The sequence below is a fragment of the Cyanistes caeruleus genome, chromosome 4, assembly GCF_971803275.1.
Source record: "Cyanistes caeruleus chromosome 4, bCyaCae1.hap1.1, whole genome shotgun sequence".
NCBI lineage: Eukaryota > Metazoa > Chordata > Aves > Passeriformes > Paridae > Cyanistes > Cyanistes caeruleus.
In genome coordinates, this window is record NC_141704.1 from 47,826,102 (window position 1) to 47,854,054 (window position 27,953).

Genomic DNA, 27,953 nt, shown 5'->3' on the forward strand with positions numbered 1-27,953 from the left:
AGTAAATTGAAGACTTGTAAAACTTTCATTTTCCTAAAAGATCATGAAATTTTCTAGTTACATTGCAGCCCTTGTGCTAAAAGGGCATACTTCCCCTTCTTTTCAGGGGTGCATTAGAAGATATCTGTGGAGGAATCCAAAACAGAGACTGTCATTGCCTCAGCAGTTCTTTTGCAATCTGGTTTGCATTCAGAAATGCATTTGAGCCACAAAAATCAATTGTTACAGAAACTGTGGTGCCTTGTGGGAAGGACACAACAGTGAAACAATATTGTGGGTGAGGGTGGGTGGGAGGTTAGAAGCAGAACGTGACCAGTGGGGAATGGACTCTCTGGGGCCTCACTATGCACTGTGCAGGTTTTTGTGGATCGACCGTGTTACTGTCAACACCACAGGCTCTAATCTTATTGTGCACCCTTGTTTATCAGATCATGCATGCTAATGCAAGATAACTGCCCTTAGATCAAGCAGACAGAGAAGAGCAGCTTTGCTAAAAAGAAAAAGGTCCAGCTGGATCAGTTTCCTTCGGAATTATGGCAAACTGGTGGCAAACAGCTTCAAACATTTTTAATAAGGAAAGTTGTGAATCTCTTCCCTAGCAATCCATCTATGAACACGGACATAAAGGGTCTGTGAAACCAGTCAATTAAAATATATCAGCCATATTTATTGACCTGCCTGATCAGATCTCAGATTCACTTGAGAGGCACAGTGCACACTGCTACGGCTGTCAGCAGCACCTGCAGCCCAGCCCTGCTGAGGACAAACCTGGGGGTCAGACTTCCCAGGAAAAACCAAAGAGGTTCTGGATGACCAGACCCCTTGAAGAACTGATACGCTTTCTATTTATGTGTACAAATTCACTACTGAAACCTGACCCTTGAAATGCTACTGTTTATTAGAATCTGAAGGGCTTGCTGTTAGGTAAATACAGCTAAGACATGTACCTGAGACTGTTTGACCCCTGCTAATATTTTTCTGGATTGGGTTAAACTTTGTGAGCATAATCAGCTGCTTTTCCTCCAGGATAAACCTAAAAAAAGCCACCAGCTCATCTGGCAAGGAAGGGACCTCCACCCCCACTGAAGTCACAGTGGAGCTGGAGTGAGCATGCCCAAGGGTGTGCTGATGCAAGAGGACAGTGTGGGAGATAACTTCTGTCGTGCATCTGTGTCCCTACAAGGACAAGAAGACAGAAAGATTACAGAAATCCTGGAAAGACAGGAAAGGCATGAAGACCACAGGAAAAGCCCCAGATCCTTAAGGAGAGAAGAGTACGCAAGGTTTCCTGATGATAAGCATTGTGGGTGCACTAACAGCCTGCCCTGCCTCTCCAGGGACCAGATCTTTACCCATGGCCCCATTTTAGCCCATTTTAGACTTCCATCTGAGCTGTGATGCTGGTCCACAGCAATGCCCAGTCATGGACCCTCTTGACCCTCCTGGACCCTGTCTTTTAGACTGGCTTACCCTTGATCCCTTCTCCACCACAAAGGTGCCAGTGACCTGGATTCTGGGTGGAACCCAGCTGCCCCTGGCTGTCCTGCTCCGTGCCTGGGGTAAAATCCTGCCCTGCCTGTCCCCGGGTGAGACCTGGCAGGCTCTGGTCTCCAGGGAGGTGCTGGTCCAGCAGCATCCTGGGGAAGCCCTGGCAGGAGCGTGGGACCACAACTCCCCAGCTTGACTGCAGCTGTGCCCTGGGAAGCATTGCTGGGTAGGATCTCTGTAAACAGGGACCTCTTGCATCTGGAAATGTCAGTTTTTGTCAGTAATATCTCAGACAATGCACAGAATCCTGAATTTTATGTAATTCAGAATAAAAAAAGCAGTTTAGAGCAGGTGGCTGTGGTGCCACTGTGGTTTCTTGAGGTCTTCTTACTACTTTACATTTAGTAAATTAGCTTTTTAAAAATCATGTTAGGAGTGTTTTTAAAAGTTGCTTGGAGCAACACTTTGCTCTTGCAAAAAAAGAGTGGGTCAGCAGTAAGAAGTGGTGGAAACGACAATGTTGTGCTTTGTATTGCCAGGCAATTCTCAGATACAAACCAGATGTTAACAGCAGTCCCCAAAATACTTAGAGCCATAGAAGTTGAGAAAAGGGGGGTCAGACAGGCAGAAGGTGAAAGAGATGGTCAGAACTGTTCATAATTCACAACAGAAAGTAAAATGAGGCTGTTGCCACTTCACTGCTGGTATCTAGAGCATTTCATGTCCCCTAACATGAACAGCTACATAACAGGTACAAGCTGCTGAAGTTTGAGCTGCTGATGGGCAATTCTTGAAAATTCTTTAGTGTGCACTGTGTTGCTTTTAGCTAGATTAAGGCATTTAGACAGAGATCACTATGGTGCATTGTGTCAGAAGGCCTCTAAATAAAATGGTTGAAATATGTGGATACTAACTCTAGGGGAACTGGTTTCTGCAATTTTTGTCAGGGCAAATGGCCATAATTCTAAGGGAGAATTTTGCTTACTGCCCTAGGCCGTGTTTTGAAAGGTATTAAGGTGCTGGAAGATAGTTTTAAATTCCTACTAAGACTTTCAGAAATATTGCCTGCTTCATAAAATCTTACTTGATGCTCATCTGGTTTGTTGGTACTTAAATATCTTGGAAATCTGGAAAGGTAGTAAATGCGGAAAAATTACGGGAGTTCAGATAGAAAAATAGCAATTTTTTTACAGTATTAGGGTTGGTACACTCTTTAACTGTTAATACAAATAAATCAGGATCTTTTACAAGGTGCATGGAACTAAAAGGTAAAAATAAAAAATGGACACCTAAAAAAAGATAATGAAGAGATAGGAGAAAATGCAAAAAGTCTACTTCATAAAGAACCTATCATGCAGATTCAGATGACTTACTTTTGTCTTTTCTAACCTTTTCTCTTGGGAATTATTAGATGAATGTAGAATTGTAAATTGAGTATACAGATCTTTCTGCATTTGCAGAATGAGAGATCTGAAATCACATAACCAACATTCTTCAAACTGGTAAGAACAGTTACTTGTTCAAGAAAGTTAAATATATCCTGTAATAGTGAGTAAATCAAACTGAGTTATTCTACTCATGAGTATAAGCCTCCAGTTTGGTTGGCTTTCTTTTTTTTTTTTTTCTTTCAAGGGTAAGAAATAGAATGGTTCTTGACTATGTAGATCAGTATAATTTAATTAGCTTTTATGACCAGGAATCCTCAGAGATAACTGTAAAACTCAATTAGACTGTATTAAAATGCAGCCATTTTCCTGAAGCTTCACTGAAACAGCTCTTACTTATTTGAGAAAATGATAAAAGTCTAGATATCTAAATATAAGATAAAGAATAGGCACGTGGAAAGACATGTCTGTTGTTGTTTTTATATAGTGACTTCTTTCTTGACTCTCACAGTGAAATACATTGCAAGGTACACATCATACCTTGAGTTGTAAGCTGTCCTGGCCAGCCAGTGTTGCAGTATGATCTCACAGTCTGTTTAAAATTGGATTTGAGGATGATTTTAGCAAAGTGTAGTGCCTCAGGGCAAAAGCCGATTATCTGCAGGAATCAGGGAAGGATCGTGTCCCAGCTGTACTCTCCCTCCCAGCTCCAGATGTTACACACACACAGCTGGCTGAGCACACAGGAAGATCTGCAAATACCTAACCACACAGTCAGATGATCACATCATAACTGATGCCTTCTTTCCTCACCCCTGCCTCTCTGTATTGTAATCAGACCTTCATCTATGCTGAGTTTAAAAGCAGTGCAGGGGTGGCACTCGGTGGCCATCCAGCTTGGTCTGTGTCCAGCCGCCCTCCCACATGGCCACAGTTAGTCCTTGCATGATGGCTCTCTGCCTTGAGATGCGGTTGTCTCCTCCTAAGGGTTTCCAGTGCACTCCAAACTTCAGGTTTCTGCTGAAGCAGCAGCTTTTGAGGGCAGGAATCACAATTACATTTTGGTATCTCTAATGAACATTACAGACATATATGACTACATTGCAGAATATTCAACATTTAGTTTTTAAGCTTTAACTTTTTCCTCTGAACAACATACTCTGGCCATACCAAAGAGAATGATTCTACTTTTAATTGTCCTGATGAAGTACACACTGTCTTAAATACTAGTAAACCTATTAATGTCAGGAATGGCTTATGTTATTCCTGCAGTTATGGGTTACCTAAACCAGAAGTGGGGAGGGGTCAGCAGCCCAAAGCTACAGTATCTTGCCCACCAGAAGATTGATCTTTAAAGAAGGAGGGACAAAGCAGCTGGGCAGCTTCTCCGTTGCTGCCGTGCACATCTGGCCCTGAATTCCAGCTCAGCCTTATTTATTTCAATTAGCTCATTGCACGTTTCAAGCCTCCATGCTTATCTCAAAAACAAATATTTGCTGTACAGCACGTCACACTACCCAGTATTATGTTCTCTGCATAAAGAAAGTCCTTGCAAAATACACCACAAAGAGCTTGTTGTAAATCTATTGTGAGAATCTTCAGTCTTTCTTTGCTTGATTTTATAGGATTAAAGTCTCAGAATTGATGCTGCATTAGTGTGCTGTTTCTGTGGAAATTATTGCATTTCATAATTATGTGTTCAAATTCTAAAGGGGAGAGACAAATGTGAAGTAAACAGAACTCTTATCAAATTTAGCACATAAGAACAAGCATTGTCTCAAAATCTCAAGTTCTCCTCTTCGTTTTTAAGGCATAAGGAAAAATATTTGAGAGTTAGGAACCATGGCACTGAGTTGATGTTCCCTTGCATCGACACAGTTAATCTGTCAGCAATTCCATCAGCAAACCTATTTTTCAGACCTGTTAACTGTGGTCTGAAAATCAATTCCAGACTTAATCATGGACAAAGGGGTGCATTCCATGTTCTGCATGCCAGCGATACACATACATCACTTGGAGAATAGATTCCAAGGTCTCAGACCATAAGAAATTTAATGCTTACAATATTTATGACAGAATAGCACCACTGTGCTAAAGAGTGAGGAAAAGTAGACAGAATAGGTGATTCAAATGCAAAATAGTTTGAGCATCTGTTTAAAATTCCTTGGCCTTCGGCCTTATCGTGTAATCCAAGGCACGTAAAAATTGTACTGGAATTTGCCTCTTGTCATATCTCATTGCTTAATTATTAAACATGTTTGGTATGGTACAGTTGCTCTATAATAAAGTCTGTCATTACCTAAGCAAACAAAATTCCTTGTGCTATTGTCCTTGTAGGTAGTCAATACCTGATAAGGGCCAGGGCTGCAGCTCCAGGCTGAAGCAGGGCCATGCAGCTCTCCTGTGTGAAATGGTATCATCCTGGGCAGTGCTGGCACTCACAGGGCAACCAGGCACTGCATTTTCAACTCCTTATTGTTTTCTTCATTCAGGAAAAAATCCTGCAGCCTTCTGTCCACCTGGACAGACCCGGGGAGAGGACAGGACAGTGATCCTTTAGCAATAGCAAATGCCAAAGCCTTTGGAGCAAGGGGCTGGAGATAAAACTGGCAGTGATATCAGGTCAGGACACCAAAATTACTGAGGTTTCTGCACTTCTCAGTACGCTCAGGGAAGCAGACAGAAGAACAGAGCTTAGAGAACACACTGCATGAGCAGGGAAAGGACACCCTTCCTCCTCTACCCCTGCTTGCCCAAACCCAGTTTCTTGGGACGGGTCTGAAAAGAAGAATCTGTCCGAGGCACATATGTGAAACACTTCTGCACCTGTTTATTTTTAGGCTTCCCACTTGATTTTAACCAAGGACCCCCCAAATCAGGATTAGTGAAACAGACAGTGACAAAAATTTTCATCTCTGTAAGCCCTAGGCTTAGCACTAGCGCAGCCCTTAGTGGATACAGTGTCCTTCAGTTTTACTGTCACCACTAGCTTTGTGTGCCCCTACTTTTGTTTCTAAATTTGGGTTCACTTGCCTGTTTTCCCAGATAGGCTTTGTGAGGCATCAGTTTTCCACTGATGTGTGCTGGAATAGTGCCAGCTCCTGGCCATGAGTATCAGTCACAGTCCAGCACCTCTGTGCAGGTACCCAAAAACTGAGACAAGATACATCCAAATTATTGTCTTTTCACTTCATCGGTTTTATCATTTTCCGTGCAAGTGCAAACCAGCCCCTTCAGTTGGGAGTGAAAGAGGAGTGAGGCTCAAATACTGATGGGAGTCCCACTCTCTGTCCACTCCTTGGTCCCAGTGACAAGGTCTCAACCCCCCACATGAATGTGCAGCCCAGCACAGGGTGGGCAGTAACTGAGGCTGTACAAGTGCCACAAATGCGTGGTGACCTCGTCCCCTGCAGCATCTTTGCCAAGGTGCCTTTAGCTGCAGGGATAACAAACCTGCATGAGCTCTGCTGTGGTGCAGCAAAGGGCTTGACTCAGGGACATGCTGAGCTCTGGCAGCATCACTGAGTTCATTATGAAAGGCAGGTTTTCCTAAACAGAAAATGGTATCTGTGGGCTGCCTCTGAAGGGTGCTTAATTTTAGTTTTGCTCCTGGGTGAGCCTCGGGAACCAGGCAGGATGGCATCCTGGGAAGGAGAGAAAGGTGGGCTGGTGCTGTGAGTTCCTCTGTGGATGTGATGCTGCTAATTTATCTTCATCTGCTGTTTTTGTTACACGGCAGCCAGCAAACTGGGGCAGCTGAGGTGCAGGCACCTCTCAGCTGTGAGCGCAGTTCCCTCCAGTGCAGAACTGATGCTGGCAGCGGGGAGAGGTGACTTGTGCTGGTTGAGCAGCCGGCCCTGCCTTGCAATGGGATCCTGTTCCTGGCTCAGTTCCCTTTTTCCCACTCCTCGTAGCCACCGTGAGCCCCCCAGGGCTGCTGTCAGCTGCAATCAGCACTGGGTGAGCTCCCTCCCTGCTGCCTCAGCTCTGAGCACTGCAGTGCAGGTATGGGCTCCCAACCACCTCTGCTGCAGAGATGGCCAATTTTGGCAGAGGACAAGGCAGAAAGCTGGAAGGAACTTTTATGTTGGGTCTTTATTGATGGGGATACAATTTTTCCAAGGCAGTCAAAAACCTTATACAGGAATTCTACAGTTCTATCTCATCTCATCTACTGCAAGCTGTGCACAGCAATGACATAGCTTTACAACCATATATTCTAGCAGTATTTTCTAAAAAAGACAGACTGGGGCTATTAGGAAAAAAAATAAAAAAATCTTAGAAGTTAATTTCTTTTGAAGCCAACTAACTGAGTACTTGCAAACCTAACTTTATAAAAAGAGCTGTGTGCTTAACCATGGGCCATCCTGGCCCACAAAGCTTTGAAATGAACTGGAAATGATTTCTCTTCAATGTCTTGACCTCAGGGCTCAAAGGGGGATCTGGCAGAAGCCACATACAAAAGCCCAGGTGGGAAACATTTAATTTTCCTGAGAGGTTACTCCCATGATATTCATGAAGAGGAATTGCTTCAGATACTGCAAGTTGAGCTTTTTGAATCGTGATGCTTTGCCAAAGTTAGGATGAAATACAAACAATTAAGTAAGTAAATATATATGTCTCTCCCTCCTTTACCATGCACAAGTTGGAGGGTAGTATGGACAAAAATAAAGGTCCCATAGAAAAAGGCTGATGTGAAAACCTAGTTGAGAAGGTTCTTTAATTTTATCGCAGAATCTCTTGTCCAAACACTAAATGTTTGCTCTGCACAGGAGCCCTCAGTTTGCAGGGGGAGGAGAGGGTCTAACCTGCATTGCCTGGAGTGGGAGCACACACACTGCTGCAGTCCACAGCCTGAGACACTCCCCTCCCTCCTGTGCAAATACATTAGCTCTTGGGTTCACCTGTGACCTCTTGAGATATTCTGTCTTTACCACTTATGTTTTGCCCATCCCTATCCTAGGAGGAAACCACGAATTTTTCCCCTTGTGAATTAAATTAATGGAAAAATAATCTAGGGAAAATTGGCTGTTCTTTGGCTGATTACCTTTAGTTATCCTACTAGCCATGTTGGGGATTCAGCACTACTGAAAGAATGAACAGTAATCTAATTAATATGCTTAGTGTACTAGACTAGAATCTAAAGACATATTCAGCTTGCCACAGCATGCACTTTCAAATTTTTTACCCAGCAGTAACATAAAAACAGCCAGACTTTCAGCCCTGCAAACTGGGGATAATGAATTTCTTTCATCCCAAACAATTTACTCCCCGGTGTATTAAAACACTTAACCAGATCAGTTGTATTTGTACCAATGCGTGCTCTTACATGCAGAGCAATGGAAAAAATGAGCAGTCTGCAGTAATGATTATTTTCTTGGTAATGTATTTTTTTTTTCTTAAAATGATAGGAAAAAGTCACATATTTCTCAGTCACAAGTGAGCACTGTTTACACAACCAACATGAATAATGATAACAAGTTTATTCCCTGCTGCCCTCACTCTCTTTGGATGCTATCCAGCATTGACTGAAGTCAGGGAGAGCTCTCTGTTGACTTCTCTGGAGCGAGATGGGATTTGCTGCCTGCAGTTGGCACTCCCCTCAAACAAGCATAGCTCTCAAAATGCAATGCAGATGGAAAAGTCCCATGGAGATGGCAGAGCTCATCGTACTCAGGGTTAGTAGGTTCACCCTCTGGGTCCCAAAACAGGGTCAAAGTCAGGAGGAAGGGGAAAAAAAAGAGTTTTAAAATAAAAGTTTGTGTGCCTTTTTCCCTGCCATTCTAGTTTCTGAGGCATTTAGCTATATTTGGTTGTATTCTTAGGCTCCGTTCCAAGACCAGATTGAAGAACCAAAAACTTTGTGAAATTAAAGTTAGGATTTCCGCATGATCACTTCACTTCAAAAGCTTACGTTCAGAAAGAAATCCCCCGCCCTGCCACACTTGTTAAAATACAAATGTCTTGTACGAATGCAGTTTTAAGCTAGCCACATGAATCTGGTTTCAAGAATACAATTCTCTACTTTAAAAATTTGATACAACAGCACAGAAATGATGTTGTAAGGACCCCATCCTTTCATCATGAGTGTTTTGGGGTTGAGTTCCACGTTCTTTTGCAAACATGCACGGGATTAGGGTTCAGTTACAGTGCATATACATAGTTTTTCAAAGCAACTCCCAGAAATGCAGTTAATCATTTGAGCAAAATGGAATTTAGGGACAAGCCTAAGAGAGAAATGAAAAGGAGCAGGGTTTGGCCTGTGGGGGTGGGATTCATCCTGGGAGAGGGGTGATGTGGACTTGAAACAGACCCAGGTTGTCAGCCTTTGACTTTAGTGGCAGCTTTGCCTAAGCAAATAAGAGCTCACAGGAACTTTTCAGTTGTGCATCCATAAGGGAAGAAATTTGGCTTTGGCTGCCAGCCTCTTCAGTCCTTTGGGCTCTCTGGGGTGGTTCCTCTTGATTTCAAAGTGTGTCAGCTGAGGCTTTTCATGCAGTTGTAAAAACAGTGTGGGTTGATGAGAGTCACTCCCCGTGAGGTGACCCCTGGAAAACCTGCTCAGTCAACGGCAAGAATTTTTATCCCATTTTGGCAGGCAAGAGATTAAATCATTAGACTTTTCCCATCATCAGCATCCTTGTTGTGGAAACACAGCAGTCAATTTTTTATTGTGGTTCGGCAGGGCTGTCCTCAGCACTGCGTATTTCCTGCTTGGCTTCTACCTTCCTCGCTTTTAAAGCTCATTAGTCTGCTGTGAAAGAGAATATCGAGCCTGGATGTGTTGACCACCCAGGTCTATACATTCCTATTATCAGATCTATATACTTCTGCTGTAAAAAAAAAGCTCTGGAGAGCAGAGCATATGATAAAGTGCTCCTAAGGAGATCACTGAATCTTAATCTTTGCCTTTACACCCTGTTTAGCACTATTTCTTCTAAGCTGTGCAAATATCTGTGCAGTTGTGTATTTTCAGCACATGCCACTGCAAAATAAATTATTCAGGATTTTTAGATTACTTATAAATGACACCAATCAATTAACACCACAGCTGGCAGTCTTTGGGTCTTTTGTCACAGGCCAGGATGGTACAACTCTTGACCTCATGTTTCCCAGTCTGAAGGATTATGGTAATGACTGCTTATTTTTATTGAATTTTTAATTGATGAGTAGTATCTCTGGACTCACTGTGTTAACATTAAGTCTAGGAAGAATTAATCTCTTGAAGGAGAACATGATATAAGCAGAGCTGCCCTTGTGCAAACAAAAAACCCTCATTTACACGTGGCACCAAGCAACCAAGTGAATTTGCTGCTGTCAGTTGTCAGAGTCCTTCACAATCCTTTGCAATGAAGATTTGTGCCTTTTCCTGAATGAATAAACCTGACATCCCTTCATCCTTCCAAAACACCCAGCTCCTGGGCAGATTGTGCTGGTGCGTGCTCATGGTGTGGCTAAAGGGGGACCCATGCAGAGAGCTGCACCTAAACACTGGCAAAGAATAACACAGATGATCAGCGTTTTCCATGTTGCTTTAAGGAGCAGTAAAGCTTCATGATGATGGATAAATACTATTATCATGCATTGAACACGTGTGATTTAAGGACAGAGAGTAGTCCAATACCAAGTTTTTCAATACAGGTTGAACATGTCATTGAACTGTTTGTTTTATATTAAAGTCTTCCTAGCCCCAAAAACTAAAATCAGGCTATTCAGACCCCAGCTGTTTTAACTTCATGAGGATAGTTAAAAAAAATATACATTGTATGCTGACATGGATTGATTCATTAAGGGTGGTGGTAGAGCCTGAATTGGAAGGTGCAGTGAAGATGATGATGAATTTTAATGTGGCCAATGGCTACTGTTCAGCAGACATGAAATTGGAAATCAATGCTAGCTATTAAATACAAATGGATGCTTCACATCTGAAGCAGTCTTCCATTCCCAATCTTTCTGTGTGCCAAGGGGATGCTGAAATGAAGGAAGGAAGCCCAGCTTTGCATGGGTCTGCCAGTGCTGCTACCTCTACTTTCTGTTCATAGCTGGGGTACATCTCACCCTCTGTGAAATGGATCCGTAGCAAAAGCTCCCAACTGCCCCCATGCTGGATGTGGTGACTCTGCTGGGTCTAAATCTGACTCTCTGTCTGGGAGCTGCATGACTGTGTCTGAACAGCAGCTCACACATATCTCTAGATCTCATGGTCAGAAGGGAAATCCGTGAAGGGCAATGAGTGCATAGTGGATGCAATGACGCCTGAGCCCACTGGCACCCGGAAGATTAGCCCAAGGCAAGTTAGAGTGCAAGCTCTCAAAGCCAAGAGTAACTACACTACTGCTGGAGGGTGTTGCTGGAGAAGAATGACATCTCAGGCCACTCTACCCTGGCCCAGGAAAATGCTGTTGGATGGGTGCATGGTTGTTGCACGGTGCCAGAAGTGGGTGGTAGGTAAGTCTCTGCCTTCCAGAGAAAACTGCCCTGTCAGTGCAGCTCTGTGTAGCACTGGAGACACCACAGGTCCTTGGGGGAGCAGAGGAAGCCTCAGGGAACTCTGTGCTGTATTTTGCCAAGGACATCAATTTGCTATAATCCAGATGTGTTCCCATATAGTGCAGAGACAAGGTGTTTTAGCCTCCTGTTGCTTTGCTTTCTACCATCCCTCTTTTCAACACACACATGGACAATTGAAATAACTTGACTCTTTTGCTTTGTTATAAAATATTAAATTGAAAGACAGACACTTAAGGGTCTTATCCCCCTATAGCAAAGCAATGAAGAAATAAGCATGCCAATCTAATTTAAATATTTGCTGGCTCTGTTGATACTGGAACGTTGATCTAAGCCCCTAATTAAATGAGGAAACAACAAACACAGCTAGTAAACTATTGGTTTTCAAACAGTGTCTAACAAAATGAGCACATGAGTATTTTAAATGTTCACCCTCTAGATCTCTCAAGCCTCATCAGTGATGTTTAACATGGTCTTTGTGAAAATACTGCTTCTTTCTCCCTTGCAGGAGCAGAAGAAGGGAGAGAAGCTGTTCCTAGGATATGGATTATGGATTGCACCTGTGCACTGGAAACAAACAGATTCCCCTGTGTGAGCATGGCAGCGGTATTGGTGTACTGAGCTCTTCTTGGGTAAGTTAACACAACAAATGGATCTAGTTCCCAGTGATGGGTCTGGGTGACATGCTCACCCAACACAGGACAGGGAGGTAAGAATAGGATTATGGGATCTTCCAGCCCAGAGCCTGGCTTTTAGCATCAGACAGCATGGCCTTTTGCATTAAGTCCACAGACAAACCCCAGTCAACACAACTGGTTCACAGAGCTCAGAGAGACACCAGCTCTAGTAAGGAGGGACAGAAATTCACTACCTTACTTTTTTTCTCTGTGTCAAAACTTGTCTGGCTCCTGAGAAGAATCTCCTATTACGTACTATAATTTTACCTAGCATGCTGTCCTTGACTTGCGCTGGCACAGCCTATCTCTCCTTATGTACAGTGAATGTGTATAAATTTAGCGGGTAAGACTGAAGCATTAGTGATTTGCAGCCATTTTGGATGACACTTTTATACCATGAGGGGCAGATTTCAGTTTGATGTTCATTGGAGCTGGTGATCAAAAAGCAGGGGAGGGCAGAAGTGCTGCTAAAGCATGTCCAGGAAGCATCCGTTTTGTGAATGTCTGAGATAATTTTTTGTTTTAATTGATATTTGACATTTCAGCCAAGCCTGAAACCTCCAGGATTTAATTGCAGTAAAATCAATGATACACCAGGGGTAATGAGGTGTACCTGAATTATCCTGAAATAGATATAATTGCTGTGTAACTCACCCAGCAGGTCCCAGTTTCCCCATCCACAGTCAGTATCTCATTGTTTTCCAAGTGAAAAGATCCAGTGGGATAAATAATCAGTCAGGGTGCTCTTACCTTTGTTGCTTTTTAATGTCATGTTGAACAGGATTTGAGGAGAGGAAAGGGTGCTGGAAGATGATGGTTAGCTGGGAACCTGAGGGTGCTGCACACTCAGGTGGTGGGGAAGATGACTGTGGAAGTGTGATGCCAGAGTGGAGCAAGCACTGGTGCAGAGGACTTTGTTTGGCTGGGAGGTCTGAGTAGGTATTAATGGTGTTCTCATTCAAATTGAGTTTTGACTTTCACTGCAGTATGGAAAAATCCCTGCTAGAGGCCAAGATGAAATGCTTCTTAAGTTATCAGCTGTCACCTTCTGGAGTCACAGCTCCAAGCCATGGCATTTCATGGGGATGAGGGACAATGAGGTACCTGGCCAGGGGACCTATAGAAGCTACTGCAAGCAGGGAGCCTGTCCTCCTAAGGGATGCTGTAGTACATACATCTCTGCTCAGGATTTCTTGCTGCCACATCTCTGCTTCCTTTCTTTCTCCTGAAGAGAAACATTCCTAAGATGTGGTGAACCCAGGCTGGATGTCTTCCGCTGCCTGAGGATGCTTGACTCCACACATCCTCTGCTGGAGACCAGCAACACACCAGGTTTCGACTTATTTTATTGCACTGCTTCCTCTGCTGCAGAGGTTTCCTTAAACACAGAGTAACTCTGCCTTAATTAAGGGCACTCAGCTGGGCAGGCAGGATATGCAGCCTGAAGGTGCGATTTGGTGTGGGTCTTACTGCTACAGCCACTGAGCCACAGAGGCAGCCTCCATGGCCCCTCAGAGTTGTGTTAGATTGTCAATGAAACTTACTTTGTTTTTGAAAGACAAATAATTTGATAATTTAAGCATTTTAAAATTTTTTTGGAAGCTTAGGGATACGTAATGGCGATACACAGTTGTCTGGACTATTACTAAAAATAACATAAAGATAAATTTACTTAATGAGTTTAGCGTGTATATGTCTTAATAGCCTTCCCCTGGTAGTTTTATACTGGCTCCTATCGTACATCAATGCTTTTTTCAACACATGTATATAATAAGGGCACAATTCAAGTTCCCATAGGAGGCAACTTGCATTTTAGTCACAAACAGAAATAAGTGCAGCAGCAATAGCATAGATCCATTCAGGCAATCAAAAGCTGGGCCAAATTCTGCACCTTTTGCTCACAAAATTAATCTCTGCTGATTTCCTGATGTCCCTGTGATAAACTGGGCTAGATTTTATGAAAGAACTTTATGTTGCAATATATTTCATATTAGGTCCCAATGCCAAAGGCACTTTTAAAACCTTCTATATGTCTTGCTAAAGTATAGTGGATGGGTTTCCTACACTAATAGAGAACATAACCAATCAACTGGTATAAAGACTCTCTCTCTCCATAATCACCTAACCATCATACATCATCTAACTAAAGTGTTACAATTGCAAGTCTTTTAAAATAACCTATTATTTGTCAATAAGGTGAAGATTTTAATGCAAGTACCTTGTATTCATCAGCACATCTTAGATGAGCAGTCTGGATAAAAATTCGAGGTGCACATTTAAATATGCTATGTGCCTCTGCATAAAGAGGGCCCATTCTTTGAACTTTATTTAGTCTGGCCATTCCTATGCTGCTCAAAGAAGCAGAGCAAAGTGTGTCACATGAGCAATGTTCACCCCTTGCAGTGGCCATCTTAATTCACAAGTGTCACTGGTCACCACCACACTACAGCCTCCACACCACAACTTACTGCTAATTTAAACCTGAGCTTGTACGGTGGTCATGTTTGCCAGCTGCACCTACAAAAATGTGTAAAGAAAATAATTTTCAGGTAGACCTTCTTGAATACCAGTGTTCAAGGTGACAAAGGACACAATAACAGCATAAATCTTTGTTTCTGCCTTGAGATCTAAGTGATTAGCCTGTGATACATTTTCTTTCTTCTCACACGACCGTTAGTTTTTTCACTCTGTTTTCTGTTTCTATGATGATGCTCCACTTCCTTATCAGGGAATCAGGAATGAGCTTGTAGGGGTAATGTGTGAGGTACAGATACTTTCTGTTCGATCTTTTGCAACAGCATGGCTTCTTCCAAAGTATTTTTATCTAGACAATATTCTCTACACAGTTTACTAGCAGAAAGGGACTTTCAGTATGAAAGTGTGAAGCAGAAGTAGTGTACAATTATCTCCTTCACCTTGGTCTTAATCTACATCTTTAAGTTTGATCTTGTGCACATGAAGATCGGGCTGCTGACTTCTGTGGGCTCAAGTACTAGAAACATGCAGAGGGAATGATATAAGTGCTTTATAGCCAGTCTGCATGGAAGGAATTAGAAATACCAGGTGCAAGTTCAGGGAGAAGAAAGATGCAGATGTTGCGTTTTCTCCATTTAGAAGCAGGCATCCGAAAATCAATATTCTTTATGCATAGTCCTGAAATATGCTGCCTAAGGTGACTTGGACACTACAGTGATGTGTGTCCTCGAAATCAGATCAATACAAACATCTGCTCCAAAGGTCTACCTTAGTCATGACAAGTGTAACTACTGACTTCTCAGGCCATGGGCAGCTCCTGCAGAAAGTAAGCACAGACATGATCTCCAAACAAGCGTGTTTTTGGGGATAAGACCTCAGGTATACTTTGCCTGCTCATTTACTCATTGTAGGAATTCCAGCAGAGATCAGACATGCTTTGGAGATGTTCTGTAAGCAGTATAAAAAATATACTCAATGCAGCAAATTTTGATGATAAATATATGCTGTACTGTCTCATTAAAATGTACATACTTGTTCTTTTTTATCTTCAAAATCTAAATTAATTGTGCAAGCATATGTAGTAAATATACCAAATTAGAAAAGTATCTTTCCTTGTACCTCTTGTTTTTTAATATGACCTTACAAAATTTTCCAGTTGAAAAATGATGGGAAGCAGTGGGGCAGAATTTTCAGATCAATTTCTCAGGCATCCCCAAAACCATTTCCATATTCAAAGGAATTCCTTCTATCTTGAAGTGAATATTGTTCCAGAACATTTACCATTTTATGACACTCTTATTCATGTTCTTCCAGTCACCAGCTTTCCTAGGAAACCCATGCTTAACACTTAGGGATAGATTTGTATACCTGTAAAAATCATGGAGACTGAACCTGTAGGAGGACACATACAGGTAAAACATTTCTAGCCTCTTGTGTTTTGGGTGAGGTGAACTAACAGAGGTCTTCTCATCTTTCTGTGCCAATGAAAGAAAAGTTTTCCAGAAATTCACACACTTGACACAATAATCAGAGAGAAATAGGTGAGGAATTTCATAACTCACCCCCAATCCCAACTGGGAGCACACACAAACACCAATTATTTCTATAGTACTGCATTGACAGTCCCACACCAGCAAACTCCAGGCCTCAGTAGGGAATGTCTGTTAAAAGGAGACCATTTTGTTATAAAATATGTTTTTAGATTTTTTTAGATTTTTTTTTAGGTGGTGTTTAAATGGCATGTCCAAAAGCACCATTCAAATGAGGCATGGTGCCACCTAGTACTTACATGTAATATGCCAGCAAGGTGGTATAGTTTGAAAGGAGTATCTGTTACTTGAAAGTCATTTTGCTCTCAGGAACTAAGGCAAATTGCATTTGTTTTTCTAAAATGGTTACCCTTAATGAGCCTGCAAGGAATCTATGTCTGAGAGGGGCATATTTGAGTGCAGCACTATTATTCCTAACAAATTAGTCACATTGCATCACCGACACAAAACAATGAAACTTAAGAGCCAGGGCCATAATTTGCTCTCATGCATCCTGGGGTAGCTCCACTGGGTCTGATTTTTGGGCACACCCGAGCTGAGCAGGGATGTCTCAGACAAGCCAGTTATAGCCCGAAGGCTGCTCTGCTCTCCTGAGGAGTGAGTGTCCCACTGGACTGGATGACAGATGGGATGGGAGCATCACAGGCTTGGTCATGTCCCTCCCCGCCTTTCCTCTTCTGACGTACCAAGGGGTACGTGGCAGCTTGGTGCTGGATGAGAGCTCCCCAGAGAGAGGGCAGTCAGGTCAGGAGACTGGCTGTCTTTGTACCCACCTTCCTTTGTCCTATGGGGCTGATGCAAAGCATTCAGAGATTGAATCGGATGGAATCACTCCCCTTTCCTGGCATAGAACAATGGCAGAAGCCCATCGTTTCTTATGCCTGTTGAAAAGTAAGAAAGAGATCAGTATATTGTGGTAGAGCTTGGAGACAGACGCCTTCTCTGTTCAAATACCACAGTGGTCTGTGTCCTGATTGACCTTTGCACTATTAACTTTTTTAAAACATATTTTTAAATTAAAATGGGCTGGGACAAATTTCCATTCTTAGTCCTGGACTGAGCACTTTGATTTACCCTATGCTCTCAATGAGGTTTCCAACAAAACATTTGACAATGTGGGCAGCTACTTCAGATTTCCATGCAGAGAATTAAGATCAAGATCTTCCCTTGACATATGAGCCTTCCTCCAGTATAGATCAGGAGTTTTGACACTAATCCATGTTTAAGACTAAAATCTCATTCTATTTTTACTATCAAAAACCCCTCTCCTATGCTCTTTTTAGTAACTCTGCAACTTCATGCTTGTGAATATACTGAAGAGAGAAAAAGTGAAACTAGTAACTAAAATAGCAGGAACATGATCTACTAAGCATCATCGTCTGAGCAGTTCTTTCCCCTTCCCCCACATGCCTGCTTGTTCTCAAGTATTAAATCACACCGTGAAGGCTGCCCTACACAGGAGCACCTGAGGAGAGCAGCTGTAGTACGCTAGGGCCACTTACATCCCTACGTGTGTACTCGTAACCGTGACGGATGAGGGTGAGAAAGCTACGTGGGCAGGGAAGTAATTGGAAGTAATCACAAAACAGACTTGCATAAGTGAAATGATGCATACAAGTAGTCTTTGGAGATTAAAGATATTTGGGTTGGGAGAGGAGCTTTAATTGGAATTGACCTTGTAAAACATGCTGCCTTATGTTCAGGCTTATAATCATGGGTGGGCCAGCTGATCTATTTAAAAATGCCTGTTTCACATTAACCACCCATGTTTTAGAGACAGTTTTTAGATGCCTGGTGGTATCACAGAGAAAAAATTACTGTGTTTGAATATTGATCCAGCGCATTCGCAGTTAATGGAAATGACTACAGATTTTTGGTGTAGCATCTTGAACAGCACTATCATGCAACATTTTGACCTAAGAAAGGACTTTCTTTCAGGAACATAAAATACTAATGATCCTACTGCTTCTTCTAGGACAGCAGATTTCCAGTTGCTGATCTCTAGACAGACTTTTAGCTGTAACAGACAAAAATATCTAATAAGGCCAGTGATTGTCCTAGGAAGACTTGGTCAAAATGAGTTCCTTTGACACAGATCCAAATCTAATAGGACCAACACTAACAAACATGCCATTTTGCTCAGGAGAGCTGAGCAGAAAAGAAATGCTGTATCTTTGTGCACACTGGGTTGGGGCATGTGAAGGGTGGGGCTGGAAAGGGGAAAAGCAGATTTTTATGAGGAAGTCCAGGGCTGCACTTTCCAGGGTCTGGATGCAATGAGTGCCTTTGTCTTTCTTTTGATCTCAAAAATAGCACACACCAATTGTCTGTGAAACAGCCCAAATTGCCACCCCTCTTTAAAAAGGAAGAATGTTAATATTGGATGTTTTGAATTTGCAGATTTTGATTGTGCATCCCTGACGTGAACTGGCAGGCTCTTTCTTTTTTTCTTTTTAAAATTTATTTGGTAAATACTGAGTTGCAGCAATTCACTCTGCAGGTACTGTTTCAAAGTCTGCTCCCTGGGCTGTTTCCTGCATCAGCTGTGCCTCTGTCACTGCCGTGGGACATGGGAAGCTGGGTGCCTCACAAAGGCTGGGTACTTCCAATGGGAAATAGGGTGAGACCAAGCTCTGCTCCACAGACATGGGAATAGGATAGTGAAACATCTCTGCTTGAGCTGAAAGCCTGCTAGAAGCAAAGGCCCTTGATCAAGTTCCTGCTCTGTGCAAGCTTCAAGCTTCAGGGTTTCTAAATGTCCACAACAAATCTGTTGCTAAATGGCATATAATTGACAACTGCATGTAAATTGTAGTTCTTCTCAGGCAAGGGACTTGCAGTGTGAGAATACACAAAATGCCTCAGGAATGTTAGAGAATTGATGACTGAAATTTGTGCTAATGAAACCTCAGGTTGTAGCAAAATGAAGGTTTTCTCAGAAATAGATTGCTTTCCTCTATGTTATATATAAAAGAGTATTTCCCCCCTTTCTTACCTCATTGGCCAGAATTGAGAGCTTACTTTGTTTTCTGCCAAAAAAATCAAGTTTCCTGTAAGGAACTCTTTCTTACCCCCGCAGTTTCTGACTGGCTTCATGTGCATAACCTCCGTGACTGTAATGTCTGGGTGTAGCATCACACTTCCAGGAAACCAAACCAAATTCACACTTGACACAAATGACTCAGGAACTTAGAATAATATATTAAAGTCTGCTGTCTGTGTAAGAAATGGGAATTGTTAAACCTATTTTTAAAGGAATAGTCTCTGATCTTTTTTTCTTCCTGCAGTCTCAGACTTCCTTAAAATCTTTTGACATGCCTCAATTTTTTTTCAATCTTCTCTTGCTAACCTCTGTGCAGGCTTTCAAGTGGATGCTGTCCAGAAATCCTATTACAATAAATTTACTGTATTAAAAAAATCTGAGGAGGAAATAAGATAGGGTCATATTATTAAGTCTGACTGTTCACCACTGCCAGCTTTTCATCCAGCCCTTTGTTTATTGTCATCTTATCCTGCACTTAATCTCATTTAAAGCATAGGTGCTTTAGTACAAGGACCTTCCATTTTCTTTATTTTGAGTGCCTTCTGCATATATGATACCGCATTTAAAGCAGATATCCTCTCTCTTTAAAGTGCCTTATACATCTATAATGTAGAAATAAATTGTTACAGAAGCTTAATCAAGACTTGCAAACCTAACCAAAATGTAATTCTGTAGCTCTTAGTCTCCTTTGTCATAAATAGCAAGGCCAGCTTTCCTGTTTTTCAAGAGAGATCAATTATCATATTTACCTAGAAATGCTGCTTAAAGGAACAGATTAGGTACTAGCAAATCTGCGTAAGAAATCAGCAGCATATGAGCGTGCATAGCCCTAAAGAAATCTTGAGGATCACTTGTTTTAACTGGAATTATCTTGGGATCTCTAAGACCTATTTAGAGAGCCATAATTTGGAGTCTTCTAGATTGACTAGGTTCTGCTCAGAGGACAGCATGAGAGCAGCTCCCCCCAGAGCTGCAGTGCAGCTGACCCGGAGGCAAAGCACTGCTGAGATATTTCACTTTAAACCTTGGGGCCTAAACACGAGGTTGTACTGAGTGAGCTGTGTGGCCAAAGCCAAAGGGAATGGGACCACAATGGCAGCCAGCTAACCTTATTTTTATGATATGGTCCTAGGTGTCCACATCACTGAAGCTCCAAGTGGGGAAAAAAGTGTGCTTTAAATACTTTAAAATATATAAATACAGAATTAGAGAATAAACCCTTACTTATTAGCAATGGATTTTCATTTTGCCTGGGGAGAGGAGGCGACATGGGGGTTCTGTTCCAAACGCATCCTCCTTCCCCCATTACTCAGAAGAGTGTTCTGCAAACCAGAATGACTCCTGTGCTGAGTCCTGTGCTGATGGTTAGCCTGGTGGTAGGGCGGTGGTACTCTTTTCACTCACTGCATGGCAGCTGCTCAGCATCTTTTGAGACGTTTTCTGCTGCATCAGGTTCCTGCCACCTAGTGGTGACAGCCCCACCGGGTTGAGTCCCTTCGGCAACGCAGACAGTGGTTTTCGTATCTTTTCATGAAAACAAAAACCACAAAACAAAAACGACCAACCAACTAAACAAAGAACAACAAAAAAAATCAGAGTATACTTTGTAAAGCACAACCTCATAGGTTATTAAACGGTACACTGGATCCTCCGGTAGGTTTTGTCTTTCAGCCCTTAGAAGACTGTAGATGATATCCCTGACTTGGGTGAAAGAAAACGCCCAAAGCATGTGTTAACATCTGTAAATTTGCCTGCCCACTCCAGCTGGCTCTGCCTGGGTCTTGAAGCCACAGGCAATGCAGTAATAAAACAGACTGCACTCGTGCAGTTCCCATTGCCATTCCTTCATCTGCCCAAGTCATCATGCAGTTGTCAACAGTCCATGCATTGCCTAGAAGCTCTGGAAGGTGTATCTATAAAAATAAACGTTTCTAAGTGTTTTATTTAACTTATCTTGTCTTTCACTTTGATTTATGATTATTGTCTTAACTTGGAATAGGTAGACGTAACAATCAGTTGTCAGCAAACCTGCAGTAAATTTTAAATGAAAATTCTTCAATTTGTCTTTGTTCAATGACATTTTCAGCCTTGCTTAAGCCAAGCACTTTTGAAGATTTGTCATCTTTTTGGTTAGACAATTTAATTCAGGGAAAAAGAAAAAAATACAACATCTATCCACATTGCAGCGTTGGAGTTGTACCAGGAATGAATCTGGAGCAGCAGATTTATTGACCAAAACACAACAGAAAAAATTGTTGACTTCAATCTTTCTGCACTGATTGAGCTACAGAACAGGCTGCAGTGGAAATTTTCTAGTATTGTGCATTCATGTATGGTTTAATGGATTCAGGCCAATATTGAAAAGAAAGTCAGCACTCATGTCTTTAGAGAAAATGTCATGCCATAAAATCTGCATTCTTCCCACTCAGAGATCAAAGATTCGAATTGTCCTGGTGAGGAGGTAGGAAGAAATTTGAAACCCTGAATTGCTTTACTTCCCAGGAACACAGAAAAATGAGGCACTTCTGCCACTCTTTTCTGGAAAATAAGCTTTAAAATAACAGCGGGATTACCTATGAGCTCTTCTGATAAGAAATGTTGATAAAAGCTCTTGCTAATATGTAACCTTTACTCTGGAACCTCCGTAGATGGTCCCGCTGTCTGTGAGATGTGTGGGCCCTGGTCTTGTTTTTGGCCATGCATCCTTCTTCCAATAACCCTTTCTGCCATTGGGATTACCCAAAGTGCCCAGGAAGAAAATAAAACTTCTGAGTGTAGCAGGAATTATAGTATGCCAATAAAGGCTTTTAGGGTTTAATCAGTGCTCCTTAAGTAATCCAGTTCAGAACACAATGAGAACTATGTCTGAGAGATGAGCCATGCATCTCAAGGAATGTAAGAAATGGATTAGAAAAGCACCATTTGTTGAAGATTAAATGTTTTATAGACAGAAGAAAATGTGATAAATATGGCTTCTTTAAGCTTTCTTAATGTGATGCTTTTGGTGTTAAGTGAGCACCAGGGGTAGAGCTAATGAAGATTTAAACCAGGAGGAAAATCACCTGGAAGAGCTGCTGCATTAGAATTACATTTTAAAGCTGAAGTCAGGATAGATGCAGCATGTTGTGACAGAAGCCAGTGTAACATCTTCCTTAACAGCAAATCATTTATTTGAGGATTGTTTATTTGAGGATGACAATGTCTGGGAGGGAGCAGAGGGAAAAAAAATCAAACATTAAATCTCAAATAATTTTTCTAAGTTTGAGCAAGCAACAACAGAGGCAATTCACAAAGGCTGCCAGCATGACCCACACTTAAAGGAGAGACTGAAAAATGGAGAAAACCTCCAAAAATACCATTCTATAACCTAAGAATAACATAGCTGTGATAATGCAGTCAAGCTGGATTGACTTTTTGGATCCTCTTGGTAGTATTCAATTAACAAGCCAAATGATATTCAGACATCTTCCTGGTATTAGTTTTACAAAGTTTAATTTCTGGTAAGACCAGGGAAGACTGGGAAACTCCTGTTTTTAGTTTTGTTTTTTTCAACAAAAATGTGATACTTTTCAGTTGGAAAATTTACATTTGTTTGTCATCAGGTGATTGCATATGGAATATTTAATGTCCAGATATTTTCCACCAGAGAAAATACTCTGTGGGAAGATAATGCTACACTAGAGGCACGCCCTAGGCCCTTTGCTCCAAATATAAGTTGGGATATAGTTTTCTGCTTGCCTTAGTGGCCCCAGAAGTTCTGCAGATGGGTGTTAATTAGTCACAAACAGCCTGTCTTTACCATGCTGCTACACTGGACACTGTGTAGTCAGAGAGGTATTAACCCATTTAAAAAAAAAAAATGTTAAAAACTAGGACCACAGGGATATTCTGAAAATATTAACTCTACCTTTTGTATATGCAAATCCAAACCCAGATAGAAACTTGCAGCATAAGTCACTCAAAAGAAAGACGTTTTTCCTACATGTTTTTATTTTAAAATTGATATTTGCAAACCTACCTACTACTAAGGCTTCTCTCCTGTGACTTTACATCCCGGTACAGATGAAGGACTGCTTTGTCTGTTGAGAGAATTTCAACTTGGCTATGATAGTAGAAGATACTTCAGGACTGCCTGAAGTAACCTTTAAAAACAATTAATTACCATGACTGCTGGTTTTAATTCACTATGACATTGCTCTTTAGGTTAATGCTTCCACCATCCTTCCCTTTAGAACAAGATAATTTTTTTCTTTCTCTTGAGGTCATCAGGAGTGTTGGTCCTTACATCAACAGAACTTTCAGGATGTGACAGCTACAACTTTATTCTTCACCTTATATTGTCATTGAGGGTTAGATTCTGACAGCTCATTGCAACTGATGATGGTAACACCCAGCATATCTGCAGGTGGATATTTTGATCATAAACCTTCTGCTGCTATTTCCAGATTAAAAAACAATGAAGTTTATTCAGATTTTGCCAGAAATCACAACTGATGGTTCTCATGAATGACAGCAAACCACCACTCACATGGCCAGGTTCAAGCCACTGACTAGAAAATAAAAGATTATAAGACATACTCCTTTTTAGATCTCAGCAGATGGTCATCCAATGGCCCTATATTTAGATTTGGTCTGTGGAAAGAAACGGGATACCTTCAGCAGACTATACGTCTGAGTTTGCTTCACTGATTTCAGTGGGAGCCACTTAGAAGAATAAAGGTTCAGCATTCTGTTCCCAGGTGCTGCCACAGAAAGAAAAACCCTAATGAAATTATCTTTGGAAGTGTATCATAGCAAGTCAGGTATTTTGAAATGAATTCAAAGTATCACATTTAATTGAAGATATTTTCTGGAAGCTGTAAAGTACACAAAGCTCTGGTTTATCTGAAGTTGAAAAGGCATCCAAGACTAAATTGATTGAAACTTAAATTTTGGGTACTGAGACTGAGCAGCTGCGATAAGGACCAGATTGCTGGTTGGGTGGCATTTTCCTTTTCAAGTGGTATTGGAAACTTTAAATTTTGACACAGATTGAAAGAAAATACTAGAAACCGTCTTATTTGTGCAGACCAGCTGTAAGAACGGCACCCATTTTATAAAGGTCCTGAGAAGATCCCACCACCAGGAGGTCTGGCTGCCAGGGCTCAGGCATGATGCAGTCAGTGCAGCCAAGGCAGAGGTCCCCAGGTGGTGCCATGGGGAGGCTCCAGCTGGGACCCAGCCTTGTCCTGGGGGAGCTGCTGCCAGATGAGCCTTTACCTGAGAGACAGTGCTGCTGTGTGTCCTCAGCCCATCCGCACGTGGTGGTTTTCCTCTAGCTGGGAATGTGTGGAGTCAGGACCAACTGTTACAGGTCTTGCATTCAGCAAATCTCATTAACAAGTGCCAGACAGCAACATGGACCACTGGGCCTCTCCCTGGGACCACCAGGGTAGGGCCAGGCTCAGCCTGTAACTCCACACCTGTGTCCCCTGCAGCCAACGCAAAGACTGATGCTGTCTTCAGCCAAAGTTGAGTAAGGCCCTCCAGGAACATCCTCGGCTTTCTTAGTTACCCTGGTGAACACTACCTGGAAAAATTTTTTGAAGAAACTCAAGATATGTGTGTCACAGTGATGTCATATCTGCTGTATAAGGGACTTTGGGATTTTTGCCCACTGCTGTTTGCACAAGACATTATTAGAATGGTGTCCCTGGGGGGCTGCAGATGGGGAAGGAGGTAGAAAACAGCTGTGGTGGTAAATATTAGATTTCTTTGTGCTCATATGTACGTCAGACAGAAATGAAGCTCAGACAAATAAGGAACTTCAGCTTTAGTAAGGATATGCTGACAAGATCACTAAGATTTGATTTGTGTGGCACCAAATCACCTACCAGGCAGGCGCACATGATGGCATTTCTGGTGAATTATCCAGAGTACAGAGTTTGTTATTTATACTGGCTTTATATTGATGGGGGGAACTGGTGTGGTATGGACAGAATATACTCAAAACCAATAAAAACTGAAACACTTTTTTAGCACATTCAAATCACGTGCCTGCAGCAATTTGCGCCATAAGGCTGCAGCGTTTTGATGCAGTATTCAGTGCCCCAAAATATTCTTGTGTATTGCCTAACATAATTCCAACTGTAAAGCTGATCTGCAGTAACCAAAGGCTCATACAGAATGTTCAGAAGATCTTGTCATTGTGAACAGCCACAACTATGTGTCAGAACCAGGTACAAACAGATTTATTCAAATACCTAAATACAGGTAAGAAATGTGTACACCAGCTTATGTGTGTATGCCTAGGGCAGACAAAGGCCAGGACAACAAGATTTTCATTCTGTCCTACAGGGCTGTTGAAATGTTGTTCTGTCTGTCCAGCTCCTGAAGGATACTGCCAGGAGTAACAGGGAAGAAGGATAGCTGATCACATCTTGATTCCAAAAATAAAGAACACTCTCTTTTGGACACTGTAGCTAATTTGCACTCCCTTAATGAGTCTTCCTTTCTAAATGGCTATGAGTCAGCACCATGGAAGTGTGATTTCTTACTGATGTATGTATATAGCACCAATAGTGTGATAACAGATTATTGTTACAAATGGCATGCAGAGCAAAGTAAGAAATGAAAAATAACAAAAATTTCACTTAAAGTTCAGGACGAACTTTATGAAAAGTTTTCTTACTACAATATGGGGAATTCTGTCTGTCTAACAGATGGTCCTCTACAGTGACTATTAGCTTCTTTGCCTTCCCTTTTGAAGCTGAGCTGCATTACCTTGCCAACCCAGCTGAGTCTGCCCACCAAAGGCATGGTACATCTCATGCTTCCATTGTTACAGCGCAGCTACCAATGCATCAGATCATCCCGGGATAATACTCACACATCCTGTCTACAGGAGTTACTCCCCGAGGGGTTGTCAGAACAGATTATTTATGCCAGCATTGCACAGTTTTGCTACTGCAGCACACAAATCTTATGCACCTTTAATAGCAGAAAGGAAATTACTTCTACAATATGAACAGTCACGTTGACTGGTAATGACTGAGTGCATAGAGCTACACACATATCACAAAGTAATGGTCTGTGCTCCCTACAGAAGCAGAGATCACTGTTGTTTATACCTACAAAATGGGTGGAAGCTCCTTTGCTGAAGGATGAGCAGCTGTGGCTTCTCTGTGCTCTTCATGCAACCGTTAGATCAAAATGACACATGCTCTCCTGCCTTCTTTTTTCTTCTAATGTAAAAAATGAAGTTGGCCATGGTTGGTTTTTCACCATCTACACACATTTGAGATACTCTGTTCTTCTTCTGAACTGAAATTCTACACTTTTTAAAAACTACCTTGTGCTTTTATAAAAAAAACAAACAAACCAACCCTCATGATTAGCAGACACCAAACCATGGTTAAAAATCTCCTTATTCTCACTTTAAAGAGGGAAGAATCTTGAGCTAAGTAAGCTGATTTCCAAAATGGTCTGATCTAAGACATTTTAAAGATCCAAGATCACCCTGGGTTGCCATGGAGGTTGGCAGCCCTTGGCTGTCAAAAGCCCTGCTCTACGTGTCTGGCCCTGTCTGGGGTTAAAGATGAAGTTCTCAAAGGCAGCTATCACTTTTGACAGTGCTTTGCCCTGAGAATGTACAATACACAAATAAGTAGATGATAGGTTGAGAGTTGGATCTGTCTATTCATATTTCATGTTTATGGCCTCTTTTACAGCTATAAAGAAGAACTATATAAGCATTTTTGCTATTCAGAATGAAATTGCACCAGAGAGACAGACTACTTGAAGATGATGAGAGTTAATGCTTTTGCCAAGCTCAGGGATGTGAAGCCAGGATATCTTCAAACCCAGACTCCTGTAAGCAACAAAACACTGTCCTTTAAAAACTGTTGGATCAGCTCTGTCACTTGAAAAAGGGATTGAAATGACTTCTAAAATTAAAGTAGTTTTAACACTGCAGTTTCTAAATGGGTTGTAAAATAAGCTGGGACAAGTTTTCACAAGAAACATTTGCTCTTAAGAGTAAAACCGTGGGACCTGAGCCAGGCCAGCTGTGCTACCACCCCTCCTTTACTCCTGTATCAGTGAGTGCCAGAGGCTACAGACTCTGGAGGTAGGGAACACGTTTCATTGCTCTTGTTTGATTCCCTCTAGGCTGACACATGGAGTGGAGTTGTCAGGCTTCACAGCAAGCTGTGTCTAGCCTTCTTTGGCTGGAGGAAGAGCTGCTGATACATCATGCTCTGAGTTTTGGCAAGAGACACCATCAGTGTTAAACCAAAAGAAAGAGACTTAAGCTTACCAGGTCCCTAAGGGAGGGTTGCCTGTGGGATCCAAATTTACAAGCAGCTATAGAAACAGGTCACGGGAAGGTCCCTGTTTCATTAGATGTAATAATTAGCTGCTCACAGGCTGAAGCTCAAGGAGTATGGGTGTCAAGAGACAGAAAAGGTCAAAGATTAGGTCTGGATGTATAGCAAGATGTGGTGACGCTAATGGGAAAACAAGCTGTGAAGAGAAAAAAATATGGGTCACAAATTACTCATTTGAAATTATACACATAAAAAAATCAAAATAATTTTTGTACATGGTTTATCAAAAGAAACTGAATCTTTTGATTAATTTGAAGAACAGCAGTAAGATAATCTAGATCTGGAGTAAGAACCAGCAAGGCAAATTAAAATACTTATATTTGCTTTACAGGAAATAAAGGAGGAAGATCGTCAACCTCTCAGGTGTTACAGAAATGTGAAGTGACTTGAACTCAGAATTACTTAGATGTCTAATTTAACAACACAAGCTTTAAATGCTTACTTCTTTAAACATTAGGATC